This window comes from Poecilia reticulata, linkage group LG11 (assembly GCF_000633615.1).
Source record: "Poecilia reticulata strain Guanapo linkage group LG11, Guppy_female_1.0+MT, whole genome shotgun sequence".
Lineage (NCBI taxonomy): Eukaryota > Metazoa > Chordata > Actinopteri > Cyprinodontiformes > Poeciliidae > Poecilia > Poecilia reticulata.
Window position 1 is genome coordinate 21,898,505 of NC_024341.1, and position 26,497 is coordinate 21,925,001.

General features: G+C 39.3%; 1 protein-coding gene across 1 annotated transcript in view; it reads right to left on the reverse strand.

Moving 5' to 3' along the window:
* Positions 1-26,430, reverse strand: part of pea15 (proliferation and apoptosis adaptor protein 15) — a 43,718-nt gene extending 17,288 nt beyond the window's left edge. Inside the window, exon 1 of the mRNA XM_008422557.2 lies at positions 26,043-26,430. The gene's annotated coding sequence lies outside the window, so the exon portion shown is untranslated. The remainder of the gene's footprint in view (positions 1-26,042) is intronic.
* Between the last annotated feature and the right edge of the window lie 67 nt (positions 26,431-26,497).

Sequence of the window (26,497 nt, forward strand, 5' to 3'; positions counted from 1 at the left end):
TATGAGAATGCTAAATAACTCAAAAATGACTTAAGAAATATATGACTTCTTAATTCCCATGTGTCAAAGCCGAGGCCCGAGGGTCAAATCTGATCCGCCAAAGCTTTTTATGTGGCCCTCCAGATTCCAGATTATATCAATAAATTCCTCCAAGTTTTCACAAATCTGCAACATTCACACAAAGTCAACAGATACCCACATTATTTCTGATTTTAGAATTTTTTTTTCCTCAAAATTAAGTCAAAAACATTGGATTTAGCTGATTTCTGCCTCAGCCATACTTGATGTCAAATTAAAGTCCATGACCAATACAGCGAGGAATAAAAAGTCACATTTAAGGTCACACATTGTTAATATTTTAACGGTTTTATGGGTTTTATCATTACAATCGGCCCTTTAAGAACATTCAGATTTTTGATATGACCCAAAATGAAACGGATTTTTACGCCCCTGTTCTAAATTAATCCCTCTAGCTTTTTAAAAACTAGGGCTGCACCGATTTATTTACTTTCCAGCCGATTTATCGGTGCCAATTTCCTTAATTTTGGGAAATCGGTGATTGGTCAATACTTACACATGAAGCTGATCTTATCCCCCAATCGGTAATCGGGAGATTAAAGGATTTCTCTAACATCCATGAAAGAATTAAGGCAACACTGATGAGGGAATAACATTAAAGCTCAAAAACATCAATACTTCCCCTTTAACTGCTTCTAATGTTTGACCTCACCCTCAATTCTGTCCTACCTCCAATTCACTGGAGAAACTTTTTTTTTATTCAGATAATATTTAAGCACTTGTTTTTGGATAAAAGCAGAAATCTCTTCTGTAAAACTTGACTAATGCGGATTTTCATGCGGGATGACATTTCTGCTGCTCGTTTATTCAAGATGTCATGTTCCGGGGACTCAGCAGAGTGCTGCCATCTGGTACGGCAGTTTACGCGCACCACAAATTAAAACATTCCACTGTCACTGGAAGGTCAAATACAAAGCCTAGAGATTACAGCCAGGCCGTATTCTAAGCAGCTGCCATTTTCATCATGAACATGACAATTTTCTCCCACAAAGCGTCCTGCGCGGACAGCATCGAAGCGTCACCGTGGGATCACGTTACCAGGATGAGGCATTAGAATTGATTTCTGACCATTAGTATTTTTATGTCTCTCTTTGTCTTGGTCACGCAGCCCCGCTACAGATCGAAACACCCGATATAATGCCACCGCTTCTGTTTTCCCTCTCCTCCAAATACTTGTGCTGGCTTGGTTTTTGTTCACCACATCCTCTCTGTGTGCGTCTTCCTCAAATGTCCTGATTGTTTTTGCACATTCCCTGTGCTTCAGCAGAGGATTAACTCGCCGCAAACCGTCGCCGTTTACGCTAGCGGTCCGGACGGCGAAAAGAGAGGGATGAGAGGAAGAGCCAAAGTAGAGATATTGAGCGCTGGATTACATCACGAGAGGGTGAGGAGTGGGGAGGGGGTGGACAAAAAAAAAGGAGAAAGAAAAAGTCCTTAAAGAGGACCTCGTGTCCAATGAGGCAGCAAGGGCTGCCAGCACTTATCAGTTCAAAAGCCCAGAGCGAGAGTGCAGGAGAAAGGCAAGGAGAAAAACAGAGGGAAGGAGGAAGCGCTAATCTGACGAGAAGCAGCGAAGCACCGGAGAATATAGGCCACTGGCCCATTTTCCACTGAAGAGAAAAGAAGATTTGCCGTGTATATAAATAGAGCATTTGATGCAGACTTTTTTTTGGGTTGTATTTTTGATTTTTTTTATATTATCCACCAACTTGAAAATGTTTCACTCGTCTCCTTTATTGGGCCCAATGCCGTCGTCTCGGAGCTTCATTTCACCAATCGGTAAAAGAAAAGTCACGATGCAAATGTCTGTTTTGCTCCTTTATTGAGGGAAAACATTGAAGTTTGCAGTTTAAGGCATAAATAGAACACTTGAGCGAAAGAAGCGAAGCGGGCTTGAAAGACAAGAAATGAAACGAGGATTAAAACCTTGCGAACAGCAGGAGACAAACGAGCCAAAACTATGAGACTCTTACATTTAGCTCAGAAAAATAAGATTTCTGGGTCAAGACCAAGCAACGCAATAGCTTCATTACAAGGAGGCCTTTCACAATTATATGACATTATGTATAAATAACAGCAATTATGTGAGCTGTATGCAGTTTTTTCATAGATATTTCATGTGCAAATCTCAAGTAAAATTACATTGGCATGTATTAGCAGATGACATAACCCAACTGCTTGTATTTGAAGCAGGAAAGCAACAGTTTTTTCACTTGCTGCTAAATCTGTCTATCCAGCTATATAGATATGCGCTAAAACATTTCTGTCTTGTTTTGACTTTGATGAACAGACTCCAACAGAAACGCCTTCTAGATGCAGTAATAGATTTTTAGAGCTCAGAATATTAAACGTTTCCGTCATCCTGCTCTTTTGGGAGCTGATGTCTAATCAGTGAAGGCTTGGGTGAAATGTGCATTTGGATGCTTAACAGATGCCAGCTGTAGCTTTAAAACAGTGTCACCGTATTTAATGGGAGCGGTGGACCTCCTTTTGTGACTAAACCGTCACTGCCCATGATTTATTGCAATCGGAAACATCTTCAAAACCAAATTTGTCTTCTTTGTACACAAAGAAAAACTACAGAGCCCCTCTGTTGACATAGGAGACAGACAAAAAAGAACTTGGCCACGACTTAACTCATGGGAACAAATTACAAATTAGCATTAGCCAAATATTTAGCCCGCCTTAATAATCCTGGCAACAGTGAGTATGGAGAGTGCCATTTACTGAAATATATGTTTTTTTAATTTCTTAACAGGACAAATACACAGCTGTCCATAAATTTAATTCACATAAAAAATATGATTTTTTTTGGTCTTGATATTATATTGATCAATATTTTCAAAAGATTTCACATAGTCTTGGCTTCAACAAGAGAAATGTGTAGCTATGAAAACAAAATCATTCCAACTTTATGAGAAACATTTTATGTGTAATCAAAAAACTACCATAAAACAAAGTTGAAATGTCTATTCCTTTCTTTCTTTCATGTGGGAACCATCAGGAGTAAATTGACAACCCCACTGATTTTATTCTGTGCCAATATGTGGACTAATGAAGGCTATAAATACCAGACTAACATTGATGGGATACACATTGAAGTGAACAATTTAACATTTTTCAAACAGCATGTTTTCTGATTGACCGTGTTGGTCAATTACAGCCTCACACAACCCCAAATTCAGCCACAATAAAACTTGATCAGTAGCTGATTGTGATGCTGATTAAAGATTACTGAAGAGGGCTTAAGGACAAAGTTCAGGCAGTGCTCGTAAATCGTCTCCTTCAAGAGATAATAAGGCTCATTTAACACAATTTTGGTAATAAAATTATGAGGTATACAGCAACATAGCTTGAATATTTTCACATTTCCTGCCACATTTATATTTTGATTTGCTGAAAACTTGATGGCCTGAATATTTTCTTTGTCATTTTAAGACGATTTCCTTTTTCCCTTTGGACAACCCAAATATATCACTGAACGGTTATTGGTATTTATTCCATATACCGATCCTTCAATCCTGCAGCTGCCACCATGGAATCAGATTTTTGTTTTGTTTCCTAATCTATCAGCCGCTGAGCTGATTTACTGCTGCGTCTGCACAAACAACGACAAGAACGCACATGCCAATATACTGAGAATCTAAACCTGACATCCTTTTAATGCTCGGCAATCTCATTTATGTACTGTCTCGCAGCTGCATGTGTAAATTTATGTGTTTACATGCACGTTTTTGTATTTTAACGCCCTCCTCTTTTCCCCAGAGCTAAAGAAAAACGGCATTGCCGAGGAGTTTGTGTAGGCAGGGCCAACAATCAATCCTTCCAAGCAGCACACAAAAACAACAGGCAGTCACACACTAACACTGTGAACACTGTGTGGATGTGTCCTGCATACAGATGTTCCTTATTTTTTTTATTCTTTTTTGTGGTTTGGGGGTGGGGGGGCCTACAGCTTTGGAAAAGCAAGAGGTTAAAGATCAATGAAAAAAAGAAAAGCTACCAGAATAATCTTAATTTTGTGTCCAGTTCCCAGGATTTGTCCCGATTCTGCCCAAACTGCAATTTATTAGCATAATTCATCAACCAATATGCAGTTGTTTGTTGCAACTTTGAGTCCAAAATTACCAGTGACTAGAAACATGGCAGGTTGAGACATCTGAGTGTTTAAAGTGATGAAGAAAACAACACATTCAGTGAGAACTTCCACGGAGGCCGAGCCGAGGCTAAACAAACTTAGGTTCCTTTTTTTTTTTCTTTTTTTTTTTTTTTTACTTCCTGATGTTACCATGGACACACTTCCTGGCCTCAGGTTAAAGGCTGCGAGAAAAACAAAAAATGGCTACGAGAGTGAAACAGAGGGAGTGAAACACAATATACAGGGATAAGCTCAATAAGATGAAAGTATTCGAAATGTAATACTTGAGAAATCTAAAGTGAAATTTCACAAAGGTTTTAAAACTGCTGAGTTTTAAAACCTGTTTAAACACTGTTCTGACAGATTAAAGGTCTTATAATGACATGCCAGATTTTTTTTGTTGTTGTGTTGAGCATAAAGTATAGTTATACCTCCCATACTTGATGCTGCACACTACAGGTCAGCTGGCTGAAAAAAGACTATTATACTTTTCTCTCACTTTCAAAAAAAAGAAGACAAATTCCTATTTTTGTATATGTAAAAAAACAAAAAACAAACAGGGAACCATAGAGTGGAAATTTTAAAAAGCAATAAATTATCTTGGAAATATTTCAGTGTGTTAAAATATGCCCCCCCCCCCCTGCTGATTGGCTAAATTAAAGTTTGGATCTTTCTATCAGTCACTGGATGTTATCAATTAAACTCCATCTCACCGTTTTTCATTCACATTACATTACATAACTAATTACAGACTAATTACAAACACAAAGACTGTAATCAGCCCAGTAACCTAATCCACTTCAGCTATTAAGGTTTTGTTAATCTAATACGAAGGTTGAAATAAAAAAAAAAAAACATGAGTAGATGAAGTTCTAACAGAACAAAATTAAAACCGATCTGTATTTCAGAAAATGTGAAAATAAATTAAATCAAAATATGCTTGATTTATATCACTTAACTGCACAGTAACTGTATTTGATCATATTTTCAAAGTTCCTGATATGTATCGATGGTCTTATGGAACAAACTGTGGAGAAAATAGTAAAAATAATCATTTCTGATAAAACTGTTAGTTTTGTTTTTCATTTAAACATCACAAATTGAAATTTGTCAACAATACAATTCAAAATTCTTATATTTTTCTTGATAAATGGTAATTGATGCAACACATTGAGATGCACCTGTGCATAATTAAAACTTTCACAATTAGCTGAAATTCTACATTTCTTAATGTTTCCTTTATATTTTATCAAAGGTCTGAGTTCCAGCCTCGGTTGCCTTCTTCTGGATGTCTGCAGGCTGAGTGAATGTGAACAGCTGCTGTGTGTGAGGGCCAAAAGCTGAAAAGGCAGAAAGTGGAGAGCGCTACGCCTGTCACAGAGGCTGCATTCTCATTAATCTAAACCCTTAAAAAAAAATTTAAAAAAAATCGCTGTTGGAATTACAAAACCCAGATGGCCTGGACGACTAAAGCCAGGGACAGAAGGTGGGAGTCCAGATGTGGCGGATAGATGCTGGAAGAAAAACTCAACTCATAAACTGAAGAGAAGCCATTTAATCTTTATGATTTCAGGAGCAAAATCCTGAGCTCCTCACACGTCTGACACAGTTCTTCCCCTATTCAAAGTTTATTTAGAACAATCCTCATGACTTAGTGACCCATCTGTGACACTGGTCGGCCTAAAGCAGGTTAACAACTGTCAGGTCTAATTCCCTAATCCATCCTAATCCTGTTTTCAGGCGGCTAAGATCTCGCTCACTTACCAACCTCATAATGCAGCGCAGTTCGCAGTCAGTCAGGACCATTTTACAAATCAAAGTAGTTTCACCAAGTGTTTTGATGTTACACAAATAAAAAACATAAGAATAGTCGGAGTTGGAGGGGTTGTTTTAGCGAAATGCAGCTATAGGCACGTTGGATGTTACTGCTTACACCCAGGAATTTTGTGCGTGCATAAAACGTTGGAGATGTATTATGAGTTTAGCAAGGTTTCCCCCAGAAAACTTGCTAAGCCCTTGTGGTTGGGGCGCTTGGCAGTCATTCATCCAGTGGCCCGTCGTGTTTTTGACTTAAAAAAATGTTTAAAGTTCACAGAAAATTTTAAAATATCCCTTGATAATTATGTGTTATTGGAAGATTGGCAGGTGCTGCACAGTGGCGTAGTTGGTAGAGCTGTTGCCTTGCAGCAAGAAGGTTCTMGGTTTGATTCCCAGCCCCGGTCTTTCTGCATGGAATTTGCATGTTCTCCCTGTGCATGTGCGAGTTTTCTCAGGGTACTGCGGTTTCCTCCCACAGTCCAAAAACATGTCAGGTTAATTGGCCTCTCCAAATTGTCCCTAGGTGTAAGTGTGTGTGTGCATGGTTGTTTGTCCTGTGTGTCTCTGTGTTGCCCTGTGACAGACTGGCGACCTGTCCAGGGTGACCCCGCTTCTCGCCCGACACGTTAGCTGGAAATGGGCACCAGCAACCCTCCCAACCCCACTAAGGGACAAGGGTGAAAAGAAAATGGATGGATGGATGATGGAAGATTGGCAGATTAATATCTGAACACCAACTAAAAAGTCTTTAAAAATGCAAACATTAAAAAAAAAGGAAATAAATAAGCAATGCTAAGCCCGGTGGCTTGCCAGGCTTGTAATACTTTGGGGAAACCCTGAGTTTAGTGCAGTGCGCCACAGCAAAGGAAAAATGATGCAGAAAAACAACTAAAAACCACTCATATTCTTTTTTTTCTTGCTACACACAGACCCATTGCCATAGTAAATGACTGACAACAGCTCCACTAATGTGTGAGGATTCAACACCAAAAAAACACGCAGACATTTCCCACATAAAAAAACAGAACAGTCAGTTACAGTATTAATGTTTACAGACTTGATGTTGACGTTGTGATTATTATTAAATGATGATCTGATAAGTTAATTTAAACACCTGCTCTACTGATGAGTTAGAGAGCCAGTGTGTGGTTCGCCTTTTTTTAAACTGAACCAAAATACACTGAATTCTGCAGCACATCTACATGTTAAGGTTATCAAAGTCAAGCTAGCATAGATTACCTACTTCCCTCTCCTTTTTCCTGACCTTGTTAGTTGTCAAAGTGTTGTCAATTAGTAACAAAGCACTGTGTCCCTTTTTCTTTTATACATCACGTGTACATACTATGGTATGGCAAAAGAAAAGAATTAACAAACCAAAGAAGGAAGGATGAAATGAAAAGATAAAGACTCAACTTAAAAAAAGGTATTTCTGGCAAATTATTCTAGCTATGGGGGAAAAAGTACCATATGAAGTAGCTGTGTAGGACAAAATGACAAATGGAGATATAGCCCAAAAAAAGCAGTTTTTTTCTGAAACAAGGCCATAATAGTACACATTAGATATTAGAAATCCAGTGCTATAGAACGGGTTTGTCACATTGCCAAGTCCCAACTCAACCCTAAGATTACTGTCGAAGAAAAGATAGCATGTACTGCAAGGAATGAAGCAGCTATGTGGTCGAACCAGAGGGTCAACAACTGCAAAACATCAAAAGTTGGTGACAGACCATTGCATCACATTGAACGAAAATACATCTGTCAAAGAAGGCCAAAGGATAAAATCACACGAGTTTGGAAGTCTTTCTTCTGAATTTAGCATCTCTAGACCTTAAAGTATTTAAAAAAATGTCTCTATGTCCTTTCATAGAGTGACAAAAGCTTTCATCATTTCCCTCACGAGAAAAATCTATCTCGAGTAAACTGTCGGACTGCTTTGGACGGGAGATGCGAGTCTCGTTTCATAACACTGTCAAAACACACCAAGGGACTGGAAGTAAAAGGAATCCTCTCACATCACTGCCTCTCGAGGTTTTTAAGACTCAATTCCTGATTAAAAAGGATATTTTACAATCGTACAATTGTGCTGGAATGTAAAGACCAGACTGAGGGTAATCTTGACTCATGTAGGATGACAGTTTAGAGCCCAAAAAGAAGGAAGGTTTCGTTGTGTCACAACTATGGCAGGAGAAGCCAGATGCGGGGGGAGAAAAAAAAAATCATGGAAATGTATTTGTGTCGTCAATGCTTCATTAGCGTTTGAGCTTTATGGAGGATAAAAATATCTCTGCGCCTCTGGGAGGAGAGAGGATGAGGAGGGGAGGGGCATGGTGTGTGGAGACAAAATTAGAACTTTTATTGTTTGAAGCTGAAAATTTCTGATTTCTTCATGTGCTTTCACTGAGGCGAAAGCTCACAAATCACATCAAATTAGGTAAAAAAAAAAAAATAATAATAATAATACATCCCCAGAAAAACACTAAAAAAAAGGTCAGAATTGAGTCTTCTTAGACGTTAGGTCAAAAATACCTTCTCCTCACCTCTTCTTTACCTCAGCTTTAATCACAAAGTGTGCTGCAGGCTTTCTAAGCAGGCGTGTAGCTGTGATTAACACGTGGCGGTGAGCGGGAACGCCACAAAGAATATGGAAACCCATTTTTGAACGTACATTCTCACCTCTGCGCCTTTCAGGGTCCAATCAAGAGTAATATGCCACAAATGGCAGCACACTGAGCACCTGTTAGGCCTAAATAAATAACCACACCAGGCAACATTTATGTCAAACTGCAAACATTATGCTGTGGGCAGCGGAGAAATTAAACTGCAGAAAATGAAATGGGCTTCGAATACTGAAGCATTCGTGATTAAACTGGTTGGTTCAAAGTACTGAACTCTTTGGACCCCTGAAACCAAAAGGCCCAGCAGAATCCAGATTCCAGAATGCCTCACAGTTGAACGCCTACAGTAGGTGAGAAGTTTGTTACCAAGGTTTAAAAAAGAATGATTCGAATGTTTCTAAAATTGAAAGTCATGACTGATTGACTGCCATAAAATTTGTACAGTTTTTAATTACAAGTATGGGAACTAATGGAGTGCAGCCTATCAAAGGCAGTGTTTAGGTGTTTGGATTTAGATGATTTTCAGAGACACTCTACGTTGGATGTATTTAGTTACTACTAAATACATCCAAGGTAAGGTATTTTTAGGTAAGGTAAGGTAATTTTATTTATATAGCACATTTTGAGCAACAAGGCAATTCAAAGTGCTTTTATTAAATTGTCAGTGATGTTATAATTGTGTTTGTAATATATGCTTATGTTATGTGTTGCTGTGGTTTTTCGTTTCGTTTTTCTCCCTTTCTGCAGGAGTAGAGGCAAACTTCACGGATGTTTACTTATGTCCTGTATATACTTCTTTCTCTTTTTACTTTTCAAATATATATCAAGAGGAGATTCATGGCAAAGGCTGTAATGCAATTTCTTTCTTCACAAAATGTAGACAAAAATGGAGTGGCATGAGATTTTAGCAGTTGAAGGATTTCTGTTTTGTCTTTGGCAAAAGACCACAAGTCATTTCTCCCGCTAGCGCTAAACTCCCATGTTTGTTTTGTATGTATTTACCCAGAATGCCATCCTCTATTGTCCACTTCCTGCTTTTGTAGAGGTCTCCGGTCCACTTGGCATTCAAACTGCATCAAAGTTCACTTCAACCAAACCGGGACGTAGATTTGCAGGCGGACCTGCGTTAGCATTTTTGGTAGCTAGCATACAATTAATTTATCCGATAAAAGGTTAGGGTTGAAAAGACTTAATTTTGATTTGGCGTGTCATACGATGAAACTTTATTTTATTAAAGTTATTTTGTGCAATACACCACCAGCCATTTTACCCACTTCTTATTCTCTTTAAATATGTAATTACAAAATGCCATGTTCTAATCTTTCTTTCTAAAAATTTTTTCTTGGGGATATCAGAAATATCAGACAAACAGAAACTTTTAAATATATTCAGATTAAGTTGTTTTGTTTTTAAGCTCACTGATTTTTTTACATTTTTTATCATGATTACTCCTAGCTTAAATGTAGCAGACCCTTTCAGGCAAATCATACTTTTACATTTAATTATCAGGAAAAAAAACAACAACGGCAGAATAATCCATTTAATGAAAACAAATGGTAGGCGTTTTAGTTGCCAACCTTTGTTGCTTCAAGTTTAAGATTTATTTCGCTTCTGCTTTGAAGCTGCAGAAAAACATAACTCTGACACAAATAAATAGCTACTGAGGATTGTGCCGCTTAATGTGTTTCTCTTAGCCAGAAAGAGAGCCAAAGAAACAGGTGGTCAGGTAGTCATGCAGTAAATCTAATTAAGAGCTGCGAATGTTGGGACACAGTGAGCCTGCGGTGAAACGCTGTCAGACGCCTTGACAGGATGCCAAGAAATCAGAAAAATCAAGCTGAATTCTGAAGATCATCTGATGACAGTTGGACTAGGTGTGTGCGTGTGTGTGCACGCGCAACTGTGTGAGAACATGCGTGTTAGAAGTTGGGAAGGAAAATAATTTTTAAAAAAAGATCAGTACCGAGGTGTTATAGAGGAGCTGTGACTTGGGTTTGAGACGCATCTACGGCACTCTCCTAACGAGGAGGTGAGCTCCAGATGAGAGAGCATGTCATTCTAACACCGGTTCATTTCCTCAAGGGGTCAAAGTTCACAGCATGGATTCATCCGCCAAAGAGGAAACCGTTGAAGATGAGCTAAATCATGTCCAGGAAGCTGACGAGGAACTGCCTTTTCCACTTCAGAACCTAATTATGGAGTTCAAAGCTTCGTTGGGTTTGATGTGAGGATTTATAAAAGTGTAGTAGTGTAGTTTTACAAGCTGAGTATCAGAAAATAAGAAAGAAGTGCATACATGTACAGAAACATGTATGCATGTTAATGTGTTTCTCTTAGCCAGAAAGAGAGCCAAAGAAACAGGTGGTTTCTTTGGCTGATGAATTCCTATAAAAAATATCTTATTTTAATGACTTAACTGCTTCTGTTTGATGCACTGTTGGTCTTTGAGAAAATAAAAAAAAATCTCTAATATAATTCAAGCAGTTAACAATTTACCCAATTTGAATATTAAAGAGACAAATAAAATGAAGGGACATTGACAATCGTGTTGGTTTTTAACACATTTTCAAGAGAGTGAACAACTGTCATTTTCTGATAGGGATTGGATGAGGAAAAAATAGTTAAATGTGTTCTTCAGGTGAGATCATCCTACAGGAAAGACGAGGATAAAAAAAGAAGAAAAAAGAAAAAACATGTTGCACCATTTTCTCTTTTCACATCCTTTCCAACGCCTCTTCTCAACAACCAAATTCATTTTTGGCACTTACCTTCCACCGCCTCAAACATCTATAACACCTTATCTCTCCTTTCCTTCTCATTCACTCCATCGTTTCTTTTTATTTTCCCCTTCATAGTGATTCTCACGTGATCTCACCAGTCTATGTTTGGAGGAGACTGATTTTCAAACTAGGAACTCTGGCGTCTGTTTGAAACAAATCTTGCAGAAAAAAATAATTGAAATGACTCATTTTTACATTTTAGATTTGAAGAAAATACAACAAAAAAGTTACTTTTTGTGTGAGGTTGACACAAAAAATTCTCAATTCCCAGCTCTGTTCTTTTAAATTGACTTCTCTCTGAGCTACGTGGTTGTAACAGCTCAAAGGTTTCCAGCTGACTTTTGGAACCTTTGAAATAAAAGCCGAACAAGATCGCTGCCTCTTGTAACGAATGTGTTGACCTTTTCAGCAGCAGGAAACAATCTAAGTATGGCTGGCTGAAGAGACCGAAGCCTTCGCTGTAAGTAACAGCTTCTTATGCTCTGAAGAAAAAAAAACACAAAAAAACAGCAGCACCTCTGTACTCTGTACTTCCTCTTCGTCCCTCAGCAATATGCAAAGACAAAAAAATGAATGCTGAGCCAAGCCAAACACACATACAGAGTCAAAATAAATTTTATAGACATGCAAAACAATGCTTTATTATACCCACTTTTGCTGTTAGCAGAGTGTGCTCACTTTATACTTTGCCCAAAAAAATTATTTAATTCACAAATCGATAAGCTCTGTTCCTTCGTCTGATTTTGTTAATGGAAAGGTACCGTGAAAGAATCAAGATACTATTTATCCCAATAGACACTTCGTTCTCATAACCAAACCGCCCCCTCTCACTCCCACATCTGTGTTTTCATTGTCAGGCTCATATCTGTACCTGACAGACACCTGCACAAGCCCACGTTGTCGCTGCCTTTGTGCCAACATCGACGTGTGAACATTTCGTCTTCGACAGAATGCTGTTGGCAGATAGTATTGACAAACCTGAGGCATATGTGTCGCATTAACACGGGTGTTAGCCTGCTATCCCAAGGTTCGTTCCGGCCGTGTATCAGCGCCTTTACGGCATCTGCCGTTTCGATTGTCAAGCATGTTCATTGTGCCTCATAAGAAATTTCAAATGTCGTATAATCTGCTCAATTTTAAACCGCAGTTGCGTCCTCTTTAGCAGAAAAATAAAGATGAAGTCCCCCTTGTTACTGCAACTAACAGAATACTGACAGAAAAAAAACTTTGAATACAAGCATATTATCTCTGAAGACAACTACAAGTTCCACTATTTTTTAAAACAAAATGACAAATTCAATGCAAAATTTTAGCTGCAAGCAGCCAGTTAGCTACCTAAAGACAAAAAAAATTATCCCTAAAGTCATAAAGTATCTTCCTTCTATGCCAAAGGAAGACATGACAGAGAAAAACCATAGCATTACAATGCTTTTAAACCTGTAGCAAAAGATAAAGCTTGATCATCACGTTGGCCAGGCTGCCACAAGATTTTTTGAAAATGTTTTGAAATTCCACCACATCCGTACCTCTACTCTTTAACAGCATTGATATTAGTATACATGAACTATTCAGAACATAAACACATCAAAACTGTGCTTTACATGACAAGCATGACAAGGGCTGACGTTCCGCTAAATCTGCATTGTTTCGTCTTGTTGAGAGCCAAATAACATCTTTTTTTTCCCCAATATACTAGCATACATAGAAAAATAGGAAATGCTACGACAGCAGCTTAACGGTAAATCGCATCCTCTCTGACATGACTGGTCCTGTTTACTTGTTGCTGCATTCATGTATGGTTAGTTTTCAGAAGTGTTTACAGTGATCCCTCGTTTTTCGCGGGGGTTGCGTTCCGAAAATAACCTGCGATAAGTGAAAACCGTGAAGTAGTTACCTTTAGTTTTTACGATTATTATACAGCATAATTAAATACTCTACATTGAAACCAAAGAACAAAACATGTTTTCAGGTCAGAAGATGTATGTGTTCATCAATCGGGCCTTAATGTGATCCGGAGTCATGTCATTAAAGCGTCTCCTCCAACCTGCCCCGAGAGATTCACAGCTGTATCTACGGCAGAACGATGGATCTCGTCAACCGAGCCTCCGGTCGGGTTTTGCGCTGCTTCTGGCCAGTTTTTTCCAGCAGGCATTAAAAGTTTTCAGCTTTCATCTCCTGAATTGCCAATCTGTATTACTTATATTTAAATACCGTAACGGCACTCTGGTAGAGAAGGAGCTCGGAGACTGTTTAGCCAATCAGGACACAGAACACAATGCACTGTGAAATAAACTGCACAAAAAAATCTGCGAAGCAGCGAGACCGCTAAAGGTGAACCGCGTTATAGCAAGAGATCACTGTATTCTGAATTTGGCAGTTTGTACTGAACCTTTGAATGAGACTCCACGCTCTTCTGAAAGCGCCACACTCCACCACGATGGACGTCAAAACAACCAAGATGCAGCAAGCCAACTCCTGTAAAGCAATTCGTTGCCTATAATTGCTTTTATTTAACTGATTTTATTGTCCTAATGGTCATAGATGCTGTGCGGTTGGTTGCATAAATGGACAATTTCACTAAGCAAACTTGTCATTTTATTGTAAATTTTGATGAGGAAAGCCTAGTAGGTCCAAAAAAGCAGGTAGGGCGTCCGTCATAGCAGCTCAACGTGATTAGGTGATGGACTTGCAAAAGGTCAATAGAATGACCTTTTTAATGAGTAGTTTTTATCCTATAGTCTATTTGTAGTCAGCTGTTTATGGGAGAACCCTGAAGCCCAGCAGATTAATTTTATTTATCGTTTTTATTTTTTAAATAAACAAATAAAATACAATAGCAGAATTGTTAACAAAAAAGAAGTTATACCAGCTTGTTAAATTAAACAGCACTAACAAGAAAACACAAACACACACACACATCCAACGTGATGATCCAGTAACACAACAAGCCTTGGTCCGGATGCCCACGCTCTCCACTGTGATAATGGAGCTGTATCCCACTGTAAAGCAGAGTTTACTGAGGCTGGATCAACTCCAGATGGAGAGGCAGCGAGGAAGAGGAACAGGATGCCATAACCTCGCTTTACACAGAGGGCAGAAGCCACAGCTGTAGACACACACACACACACAGACACACACACGCACACATGAAAGAGACGTCTTTTAATATCGTTGAAAAAACAGCATTTTGAAAAATCTTGCAAACCCAAGACAAAGTAGTCACTCTGCACTACCTGCCACTTTTACCTATTTTCCTGGCCTAAACTGAATGATTACCATTTTGTTACAGAGATTTCACAATTCATTTTAATAATTGTTGTTTTGGTTGTTTGTTTTATGTTGGATATGTAAAATGTTTTTCAGTTCCAGTGTTAAATGATCTAATTCATCTAATTCATTTCTAAAAAACTTTAGAAATAAAAGGGTTTTTTATCTTTGAGTGAGTGTACTTGCTTTCTTGCTCTCATATTCTTAAGAAACAGGGTCATTTGGACCCCACAAGCTTTTTACCTTGTGCGCGGTCCAGTGGAGACACGCTGACCCCACGTGCATTTTTACAATTTGTTTTTGAGAGTGTGTGGTTTTGGGAACTGATAGTCTGACGGGACAACATCCTCACCTCTCCACTGTTTGACAGTGACATATACCGCGCTCCAACTGAGCATCGTGGGAGGGTAAATAACCCTTTACTATTATGTTAGTTGAAAATGGTCTCAAAATAAAAATTGTATTGCAATAATTTATGGGACAACTTATCATCCAACAAAATGTATTATCATGGCAGTCCTAGTGAAGGCAGACCATGATTGCCTGTCTTTGTCCTGAGTTCAAATCGCAAAACTCTCTACAGTCTCCACGTTTTGTTTTCATTTGTTTTTTATTTGTTTCTATTGAGCCAGCACCAAAATTAAGACCTTTAACACTCTAAACAGTTATTAATTGCATGATAATAACCACTTATTTGTGACTAAGAAAATCTAAAGGACGTGGGCAGTTACTACCTCCACACCCGAAGTTTTCATCTACGGTAACCAGCCCAAGGCACATCTGCTGCCTCTGAAAGAGGAGGGACGGAAACAAGGAAGAGAGGAAGAGGAGGCGACAAAAACAGGACGGCGAGGAAGAAGAGAAGGATGTGGGGCGGAGGGGTGCGAGTATGAGTCATCATTGGTTGCTGAATGGGGAGAGGGAAAGGCGCACACAGACACACTAGCAGTGGAGTGGAGTCAAACAATCAGGTACTATAAGGGGAAGTGGCCCAACACACACATTCACAGAGCCCCTAAGAGTCCATTAGAGATTAAACAACTTGTTCAGTCTGTGTTAAGACTCCAGGCAAGACTCAAAAACATGCCATCCTTTATTACACTCCGTCTCTCTTGCCGCCGTCACTCAGTCCTCCCTGTTGCTCCATTAGCGGATTGAGCGCACCAGGAGGAAGGCAGGTACTGTTCACAGGAAATGAAACTCCATCCATCATCAGGTAGCAGCTGCACTTCATATGCACATCACAGCCTCTCTTTATGGATTTCTGTAACAACCCAACTTTAGATGAATTCCCTGCGCGACAGTCCAGGTTGCTATCCTTGATGTTGCCGTGGTAATAACCAGAAACGTTCTGCCAACGGAACGTTTCTGGTCTAATGTGTGGGCGACTTGTTGATTGACAAGGATGTGATGAAGATCCAGATCCTGACCCTGAGCAAGAGACAAAGGAACCAACAAAGTCCATCGCTCTGGAGATAAACACGCAGAGCAAAACCTTACGGCATTTGCAGTTCTTTTCACTGTATCATGGTAGCTCTGGTAAGCACCAGCAGCAATAATTTGACACATTTATAATTAGTTTCTTAGTAACCAAACCTGCCTTAGCAACCAGCAAAGCTCTATGCTCCGTCTCCCAGCAGTAATTACCAGCATGGGTAAAAAGCAACTTTCATCACCACAATTGCTCAAATTCAATTACAGCTCATGTAATACAAGCCTTGAACTCCTATTTGTTTTAGCTACACGGTTCCCTGATGTCAGCCCAGGAGCTACGGAACAAGGGAAACAGTGGAAGTATTGACCATTTTATTCTCATTCTGGATGAACATTTGTTTTTTCTCCCAACATGGACAGCCTCTCAATATTTATTTTGTCTAAACCTCTGTGATAAAGTGTGCAGTATAAAGCAGTGACGCATGGCTGTGATGACTGAAAGGGTTTTAGCAGTAATGGTGTGCACACAATAAAGTCTTCTCAAATATTTTACTGCTGGTAGGACACTTAAACTGTTAAACAAATCTGAGAAATGTCTCTTCTGTTTGGAATCTGAGTGACGCTTTCCATTTAGCTTGGTTAGCAAAGATTTATTCGTAAGTTATTAGTCAAAGAATAGAATCAGTGCAACAGGAGCACCTGTTGCACTGATTCAGATTTCCACCAACAACCTGCAAAAGAAGTAGAGTTTGAAATGTATGGTAAAGTAGGACAAGTGAATTAAAATGTCATCAAGTTGGCCCTAAAACTATATCAGCACTGTTTGTAACACTGCAACACGGTAATGTAATAATCAGTTACATTACTGATTATTACACCAATGTTACTAATGTAACATTGGTGTTAATGGTAACATTGTTATGTCCACATACCTACCTAGTACATTGTGTTTCCTTGTGGTCCCTGCCAACTTTTCTGGCGTAAAAGAGAGGTTAAGATACCAATATCGTAAATCTATCAAACTTCCATTTCACCACTTGCAGTGCCTCAGTAGCCTGGCCATTGTCATTGCATTCCTCTCACTTCTCATCTCTCCACAGTGCACGGTCTGTTACTTGTTCTATTAAGTTCAATTTCTTAGGATGTATTTCAACCGGGATAAGGTTAGCGAACAGAAGGAGGAGTTGTGAATGACGACATCGAGTTTCTGCGACCTGTGCTTAAAATGTGTCATATTTTATGAGTTTATCCGTCTGCATTGACATCAAAAACAAACATTCATTTCATTTTCATATTTAAACATGTAACAATTGAATAGTTTCTATCCTATCTCAGGTGAGTTTACATGTTATCTCCGAGGATGTGTGACATACCAGATCCCGTGGTTTGCACCCATAGCCCCAAAAATAATAAGTTAGGATAATTAGTGACTGAGAGTGTCTACATTCATATGTCTAGATGAAAACTAGACTAAGTCTGATTTAGAGATATGTTTTCTACGGACAGAAAGGCTCTGTACACTTACTGAATGATTTTCTTTTGATGCTTTCAGAGAATCTCACATAAATCCCATTGACGCCCAGATGCTCTAAAAGATGGGTTAAGACTGCATGTAAGAAAACAAGAGCAGATATGGTTAGGGTTGCTGCTTGTTGCCCACCTTGCATTTGATTTCTCAGAAATCTTGGCACAAGGCGTTACATAAAAGCTTCCAGGCGGGTCTTTGTGTGATGGTACAATGCATTAGCGCAAGTCGCCGTACCTCGACTGTGGGTACTTGGGCCCCCTGAGGGTTATATAAACAACGTCAAACAAGTTTGACGCCTGAATTTGTACTGAAGCGAGGAGACACTGCGAGCATGTGTGTGTATGTGTGTTTAGATGCTGGTGTGTTTCATTGCATTTCTTGTTTCCAACCCATACCATAAACGGACTCGCACATATGGACTTTTAACACGTTATTTCAGAAAGCAAATGTTCCCCGTCGACATGGATGGTCACTCCTAGCTGAGCAGCTGCATGGAGCCGAAAACAAATGCTGTTAGTGAAACCGTGCAAACATTTGGTGCAGATCATGTCCAGAGCACCAGAAATAAGCGTCCACAGCTCTGAATCACTTCACCAACACAAAGAGTCCCATCAGCGCATGCATTGCTCATCAAGTCCAACTGTTCCAAAGCCATGCTTTCCACCCACACCCCAACCTTCACTCACAATCACACAGATACAGGCACACACAAATACAGACACAAAGATTCAACATCATCATCCAACGAGCAGATGAAGAAGCGCAAAGACACAGCCCCCCCACCTCTATGGACACGGCAAGATTCTCCACTGTGCCGCATGCTGGCTCGTCATCTGTTACGATGACAAAGACTGGCCAAAAAGTTATCTGTCTAAAACACACACACGCACATGTTTGTGCACATATTTAATGAGGCTGTTGTAGTTTATCGTGGTATTAATAATGTTGGTTAAAGCATTGAAACATCAATGGTTAAGCAACCATTAGCTTAAATTGCTAATGAACTGCAAAAAAAGGTCAGGTTTATAAAGTTTCGTTGATAAGAGTTAGAGTGGGCGTTCTACAAAGGGCAAATGATGGGTCCTGCAATAAATATTATGACCAGAGAAGTGGCTAGCACAACGCAATGAGGCAGCTAAAAACGTCTGTATGTGCACCTGCACGTTTTAGCAAGTCAAATTTAAGACTTTTTAAGATGGGGATGGCTGGATAACCTGCTGTTTCACAATCAGGCATAGCAAACACTGTGAAATTTCTGGGGTCTGTTTGCTGCTCTTGGCAGTAGCTTTGCGCTTCTCACACTGCATATGGCTCTCTGTAACTTTAACCTCCATGGTATCCAAAGATTTTTGCACATAATGAACTTAGCCTCATATGGGTTGGCAACAGAAAAATCCAATAGTGGTGAAAATGAGCATCATCCAGCTAAATGACGATAATTTCCTCTTACTGACGATAGATGTAAAAAAATGAAATAAACTTGCTATATAGGTAGCTAGCAAGGGTATGTTAGCAGCTGGTCCTGCAAGAAAAAAAAAACTACATTTGCTTATGAATTTAATACATTTTAAGGCCTTAATTCTAGATACATTAATACATTGCAATAGTTTCCTTACTTTACTCATTGCATAGTCATCGTAAAACAGAAATAATGTGTAAATGTTATTGCTTTACCCCTAAATCCAAGTTTCTCAAGTATGAATACAACCTTATAGACAAAACTGAATAATTACCTAACTTTAAGATGCTTTGACTCTGTTTAATATCTTGCATATTGAAAATGAATGTTACACCAGTCTAAATGCAATGGAAGAAAGCGATTTCTCTGGAAAATCAAGTCCTGTCACATTTTTCAAGCATTTTAGATGGGCTACCATTCTGAACAGTTTGTGATTATTGGAATCAAAGGTGTGGAAGTGTTCTGCACAATAATAGTAGTTTTGCCATAACGTGAGTTTACCCTTAAATATGTGTAAAAAAATAAAACAGAATCACATTTAACTTCTCGAAGCCCTTTGTTTCTTTTTGAGACATATTTGAAATTAATTTGATATATCTTAGGAAGTACAAAGTGTATTTGAAATGTGGTATCTAATATTACCGTTTCCTCTTACTAAGGGAGAAATTAAAATGGCACCCAGCAGAAAATGAAAAAAAAAAATTTCATCTAGGAACAAAAGTGTTTTAACTTCATTCAAATGTTTATCATTTTTAACAATCGATGGTAAAGTAGTTTTAAGCAAGTCATGATTAGCACAGCATGAGGTTAGGAATGCTAAACCTCATGTTAACAATGTTAGCATTTTAGCGAACGTCATTTCTGCTAATAGATTCCGTATAATTACAGCAAAATCTTATCACTTATGATTTTCTGCATTTGCGCTTTTCACAGTTCTGTTTCAATGATTTCATCTCGCCACTGGAAGGTAAAGTAAAGGCACCTCCTTTGAGCGCAAGACATGATAGTAAAGGTATTCGGTGGAAGTCATTGTGTTTTGCTTCTAACCTGTTAAAAATAGAAGACGAGGCTCCCTGGTGACTGTTTTCCTGTTGATATTAATACCTCAATGTATCTAAGTGAATGGAGAGCACCATGCAGGTCAGTGAGGGGGAAAAAAAGAAGAAAAGAAAAAAAGTCAGTAGCAGATGTGAAATCCATTAGATAAACCAGCACTAAAAGGGATGCCGGCACTTTTGTTGAACGGGGGCTGACAACTGAATAAAACCAACTTTAAAAAAAAATATATTAGTACTTGCATTTAGTTTGTAACACATTACTGATTTTGGAGCATTTGGTGCATGCTGTATTTGAGCTTGTGTGTACGTGTGTGAAAGACAGGCAAGCGGCTAACACCTTGAGCTGACCCCTGATAATATCCTGTAGCATGTAAAAGAGACACACACACACGTAAGCACAATGCAAGCGTGTATTTGCGTCCTTTCCCTCCTGCCTCAGTTGAATCAGGTCTTATCAAATCCAATCAGGCCCACCGAGGCGTTTCATTCAGAGGCAAGCTGCAGAGCAGATTATGCCCACCGGGGGAAAGACGAGTGCCCTAAATCAAATCGTGCAATCGCTGTGTGTGTGCGCGCATGTGTGAAAGTACAGTGAATTTTCCATGCCGTTTGTGTTGTTCAGCCAGTCTGCGTGTTTGGGTCATTTCATCCACTATTTTGGCCACTGTGAAATACACACAGATTGGATTTGTGGAATGATTCCACAGCTGTGCTCATGCAATCATCGCTGGACATTTGCTCCTCACACAGTACATGAAAAACAATCAGAAAAGAAAAATAATATATATCTAAACAATGCAGAACTTTTCCAATCCTAGCCGACAAACCGGAGCTCTACAACAGAAGAAACAACAACATGCAGACGACGAGAGATCATGAGCAGTTGCCAGAGGGATTAAATCTGCACAAGCATCAGAGGGAAAGGCTTAACCTCTGTGGCAGTTTACAATAAATCACTGCACATGTTCCAGATACACACTGAATCAAGGTAAATCTGTATTTTTAGCTCACATAAATGATAAATTTAGATTCTTGTTGTTCATTGCAAGTGGGAAAACATCAAATATGGCAGGTACTTAAAAACTGCAACCAAGCTGTGATGTAACAGGGAGGTGGGAAGGGAGTGATTTTGGCATCACTTCCTGTTTCGCCACAAGCTGAATGTCCACTGCTCTGGATATGCTTAAACACAACCAATAAGAGTTGGCTATAGACATCTTTCCTTCAGTGGGGGCGGTGAGCCTGGCTCTCAGTGCTGGTTTTCACTCTTGCCCACACTGACTCCGTCCTACAGGCGGTATCACTTCCAGTGACCCAAATGACTGGGACATCAGACCCATGGAGCTCAGCTCTACCACGAGCAGAAGTCACCGCTCTCTCTATCTGCACAGTGCCTTGCAAAGGTATTCATACCCCTTGTTGTACTGACAACACAAACTTAAGAGTATTTTGATGTTGTTTTATGACTAATACAAAGTACATATTTGTGATCTTAAGATAGTTTAATTCCTTTACTAAAACTAATGTACCTTTACCACTGTGAATTGTACACCATTTATCCCAATATATGCATACTATTCAGCACTATTCAGCAATATATGCATACGGCATCACTTTGTAGGATCACAAAATGTTGGCTATAATATTTGTCAATGATATGGTGAAACATATTCTGTCATCTCTGCATGTCATACAGCAATGAGAAACATAGTTCAGAGCAGCCCAAGGAAACAGATTCCAGGTAGGAATGCAACACCCCACAGTGATGGTGACTCTCTGTAATTCATATCTTCCTGGGAGGCCAGGCTGCACATCAGTGGACCTGTTAGACGATCCATGATATCCAAGAACATCCTTTAAGATCACAAAGATCTCTGTGAGTCTTCATTAATGATGTGACTGTAGTTACCTTGTGTTCTGTGATGACATCCTTTGTTGCTTAATCCGGCTGAGGCTTGGTTTCACTGAATATCACATGCCAGATCCCATGGTGATGTGAAGGCTTTTCCAGATATCAGGTTCTCCTGACACTCAAATTGTAAATTGGAGACTAGAGACATTTTTAGATTCAACCTAAGCGACCTAAAAACCGGAGAATAGAGTACAGTAGGTCCATACTCCATAGATGAGAAGACGTACCCAAATGTCCAGAAAAAAGGCCACAAGACGGACCTATATTTGCAATTATCATTAAGCCATCAATGGTGCATATTTACAACTACATGTCCACTTTGATTAACATGCAAGTGAACCCTTTGCTGCCAGTGCCTCATCTGTCTCTTTTTCATCACTAATGCACAGAGATGTGTTTAGAAGTAATTTATTCCTATGTCCAACTTTCATGAGTAGAATTGACATGACACCCACCAGTCAAATCAAGCCAGTGGGTTTGCCAGCAACTGACCAATCAGCAGTCATAATTTGTCCCAAAGTAAATGCCCCTTTCCTGGCGGAATTTAATCTCTCTGACAAAGTGTTGAGAGTTATCATTACCAATGCGCTGAGGTCAAAGTGATTTGGTGGAAAATAAACACAAAATACTGTGTTTTTTTTGTGTTTGTCAGTGGGGAGCAAGCACTTAACCCAGATCATATAGAGCGTGGAAAACAGTTTATTACATTTTCAAAACTCAAATAGGGTCTAGACAAAAGTAAAGGACATATAAATGCCTAGGGTCAATCTCATGAGCAGGTGAATACTATAGGGATCAACTGTACAACTACAAAATGTTTGTGTGAAGGTTTCAGTCATTACGTCATGTTTAATGGTTAAATCAAAGATCAACGTGTTACGCAAAGTATTTAAATCAATATTGATAGAATTGCTATCAAATCAAATTGTGACCTAAAAATCTGAAACTGAATTGTAAGGTTCTTAGCAACACCCAGCCCTAATCTTTATTAACAGCCTTTACTAACATGGTGTTCAAGGTATGACTGATCATATTCACTGTCACTGTTTTCTTTCAATGCTTAAGTACATTTTTCATAACAGATCCTCAATAAAGTCAGTTGACTATAAAATTCACAACTTTGATGGAGACTCCCTTTACTATTCCTTTTTGAACAGTTCCTAATGCATTATGCTTTGACATGATGATAGCATCTAGTAGCTATACACAAGTAACCTATTTTATTTCAGTTCTAAGAATACAAGTTATTATTTGGTGTTGGTAATACACTGAACTCCGAGAGGAAATGGTACATTTTCTTTTTAAATTTAAAGTACAGGCTTTTTTATCTTCTTCTTTTTTACTAACCCACCTTTCAATTCCTCATTTCCTGTGGTTGCAGAAGTGACCCTAATTATCTTTGGTGAGTCAGCTTTGGTAAAAAAAAAAAAAAAATGCAGTAACTAAATGGTTTTCAGTTTACTGTGAGCAACGTCTTCCTTTAATGGTATAAATAACACAAGGAAAGATGCCAACAAAGTTTGTTTTATTTCCTCGTCTTGTGGTTATGGTGAAGTTATCTTAAGTCTAAATGTGTGTCTACAAACAGCTTGCAGACCGGGCACTTGAAGTACAAGTCACAAAAAAAAAAAAAAAAAAATGACTGACGCATTTCCTCTTTTGTTTTGACTGTTTCGAGCTCCACCAGTTTAACACTGATCTTCCCGAAATCTGTGTTTGACTCTGAGCCTGCAAACAGTCAACCACAAACATTCCCCCAGCGGCCGCAGCCGCTTTGGTAGTGGTGGGAGGGAAGAGAAGGGGACGGGGGGACATCCGAAACCACACACACACACACACACGCACATACACCCGGAGGAAGTGAACCCGAGAGAGGAAGCACATTTCTGCTGTGCTGCCCAGATTTTTTTTCTCCCCCTTTGTTTAAGCAGACGGATCGATGAATATCACAGAGAGGAGACAAGCTCCCAAAAAGCTGAGTCAAGGCTCACCCACACAAAACGGCAAACACATTTCTGAAAGGATTGAGCCTTGGTCCGTTCAATCTATAACCCAGCGTCATCCTGAAAGATGACCTTTTAATGCAAAGTTCAAAGCGCTTGTTGAGGTGCTTTCTTAAACACCCCTAAAAAAGACTCCCAACACATTCAAAGGGTTTTGAGGTAGGATGTACGCAAAAATATATCAGCGGTGCTCATTTTCATGGTAATTAATGTCTTTTTTTTCTTTAGAAAATCGGAAGTTCTGTTTTTGTAGAAGGGAAACTCAAAGGGCACGCAACTGAAAACTGCAGCTGGTCATATGAAAGAGGCAAAGGTCTAACAAGACAAAGATTTAAGACCTATTGGACCGCTAAGTACATTTGGTGTGGTCGAGGTGAGGCTCTGGAAGCTACTATCAAGCACGGTGGTTGCACCAACATGCTGTGGGCTTGTTTCAATCCCACTGAATCCAAAGTGGACAGAATAGCGAAGGATAAGACTGCCTCCGAATTGTTCAACTCCACTGCAATCAACAGCTGGGTAGGGCTGCAACTAACAATTATTTTAGCATTCAATTAATCTATCAAGTATTAAAAATGAATTGGTTAATCGGGTAAAAGAAAATTGGTACATTCTGCAAATTCTTCTTTAAAGTACATAAGCCTTTTCTACACAGTACTAGAAATAAGTGAAATGATAGAAGTAAGCAAACAAGTCAATTCATTTTTTTAAGTATTAAAATAAATATTTTATCGCCAAAATGCAATGACATATTCCTTTGGTGAATATGTCATTTGTAAGAGAGGCTCTGGAAAGGCGCAAGCCTCTCATGTTAGTTTTGGTTATATTTACCCAGAAAGATAGAAGCTCTGTTAAAACAGCTTACTGCTGGTTGGGTACCTAAACAAGTAGCATGGCTAAAAAACTGTTACCCTCTAAAGAGCAAAAACAGATAGCATAATTAATATAATTTCATAGTTGTGACAGCTGAAACTAACAATTACTTTCATTGCAATATATAAAAATGTAATAATTAACATGTTGAATTGTTTTAGCAGCAGTTAGGAATAATCGTTGCTTTTCTGTTTTGTATAAAAGTAATTACAAAACAAAAGTTATACATTTTGGTTTAAACGGTGAGATATCGTGAAACAGCCGTATTTTTTTACTCCATGTTAGCTCACTATCCTACAGACGCATGTGAAAATATATATATGGAGGTAATACAGATATACAGGCTCATAAAGTGCAGCGCTTCAACTGGGGAGAACAATTCCCACCCTTCCCTATTGGCTGTGCATTCCCATCCATTCATAAAAAAGAAAAGAAGAGAAAAAAAAATCCATCCGCTCATACTCAAATTGCCAGCCACCAGAGGGTTATTATTACAGTCGCAATACTTTAGAAGCTTTGGTTCAAAACAACTGGAGATACCATAAACAAATTACTTCTAAGAGTTATGTAATATTGTAACCTGTTGTGGTTCAGCTGTAGAACACGAACGCTATGGCTGGGTAGAGTCAGAGTAATAGTACCATGAGGACGCTGGGAAATGAAAGGACACTGGATACATGTGAACTAGTAGCCTCAACGATTCCAATGCAATTACTTTAACTGCTGATGGACTGAAAGCCCCCAAGGGAAAGTGGGGGAAACCCAATTTGCCACGCAAATGTAAAAAGCAACTGTATACTGAGGAAAGGAAATGTCCTTAATCTAAATTAGATGACACATTTATTATATTTGGTAAAACACACTGAAAACTACATTTTCCAGAATGAATGTGAAGTACTCTTTTCCCCATCGAAATCATGCAATGGTATGCACTCGGAGAGACGAACCGTGTCCATGAATGAAGGAGCCGGTTCGACTCCCAGCTCAGACAAATGAATGAAGGACGCTCCAGGGAGCTGCGTTTTAAAATAACAACCCCGAAGCGGGAATAAAAGCAGAAAGAACGGAGATGTACTCACCCCGGGCGCAGCAAAATGAGTCGGCTACAGACGAGGCAGAGATGAGGGGAGCAGCGGGACGAAAGATTTTCCTCGGAATGTGTCGGTGTCGGCCTCAGAGAGCACAGACGTGGTGCTGGGGAAGGGTGGGGGGAATTAAGCCCACCTCGTCTGGTTCACTTTACGGCTTCGAGTAATGGGTCAATGTTCTTTTTTCTTTCTTTCTTTTCTTTTTTTTTTTTTAGTCAGAGGGTGCCGCTGCCGTGAAGGGGACACGGGTCAGGTCAGCTGTCAGTCTGAGCTCGTGGGTGATAACGGAGGAATGTTAGGTTCGGGTTTGGTCGTGATCTCTCGGAGAATCTGCGCGCGCTGAAGTCTGGTACTCTGTGACCGGCTGCTGAAACGTGGAAACGCCCCTCTCTCTCTCTCTCTCTCTCTCTCTCTCTCTCTCTCTCTCTCTCTCTCTCTCTCTCTCT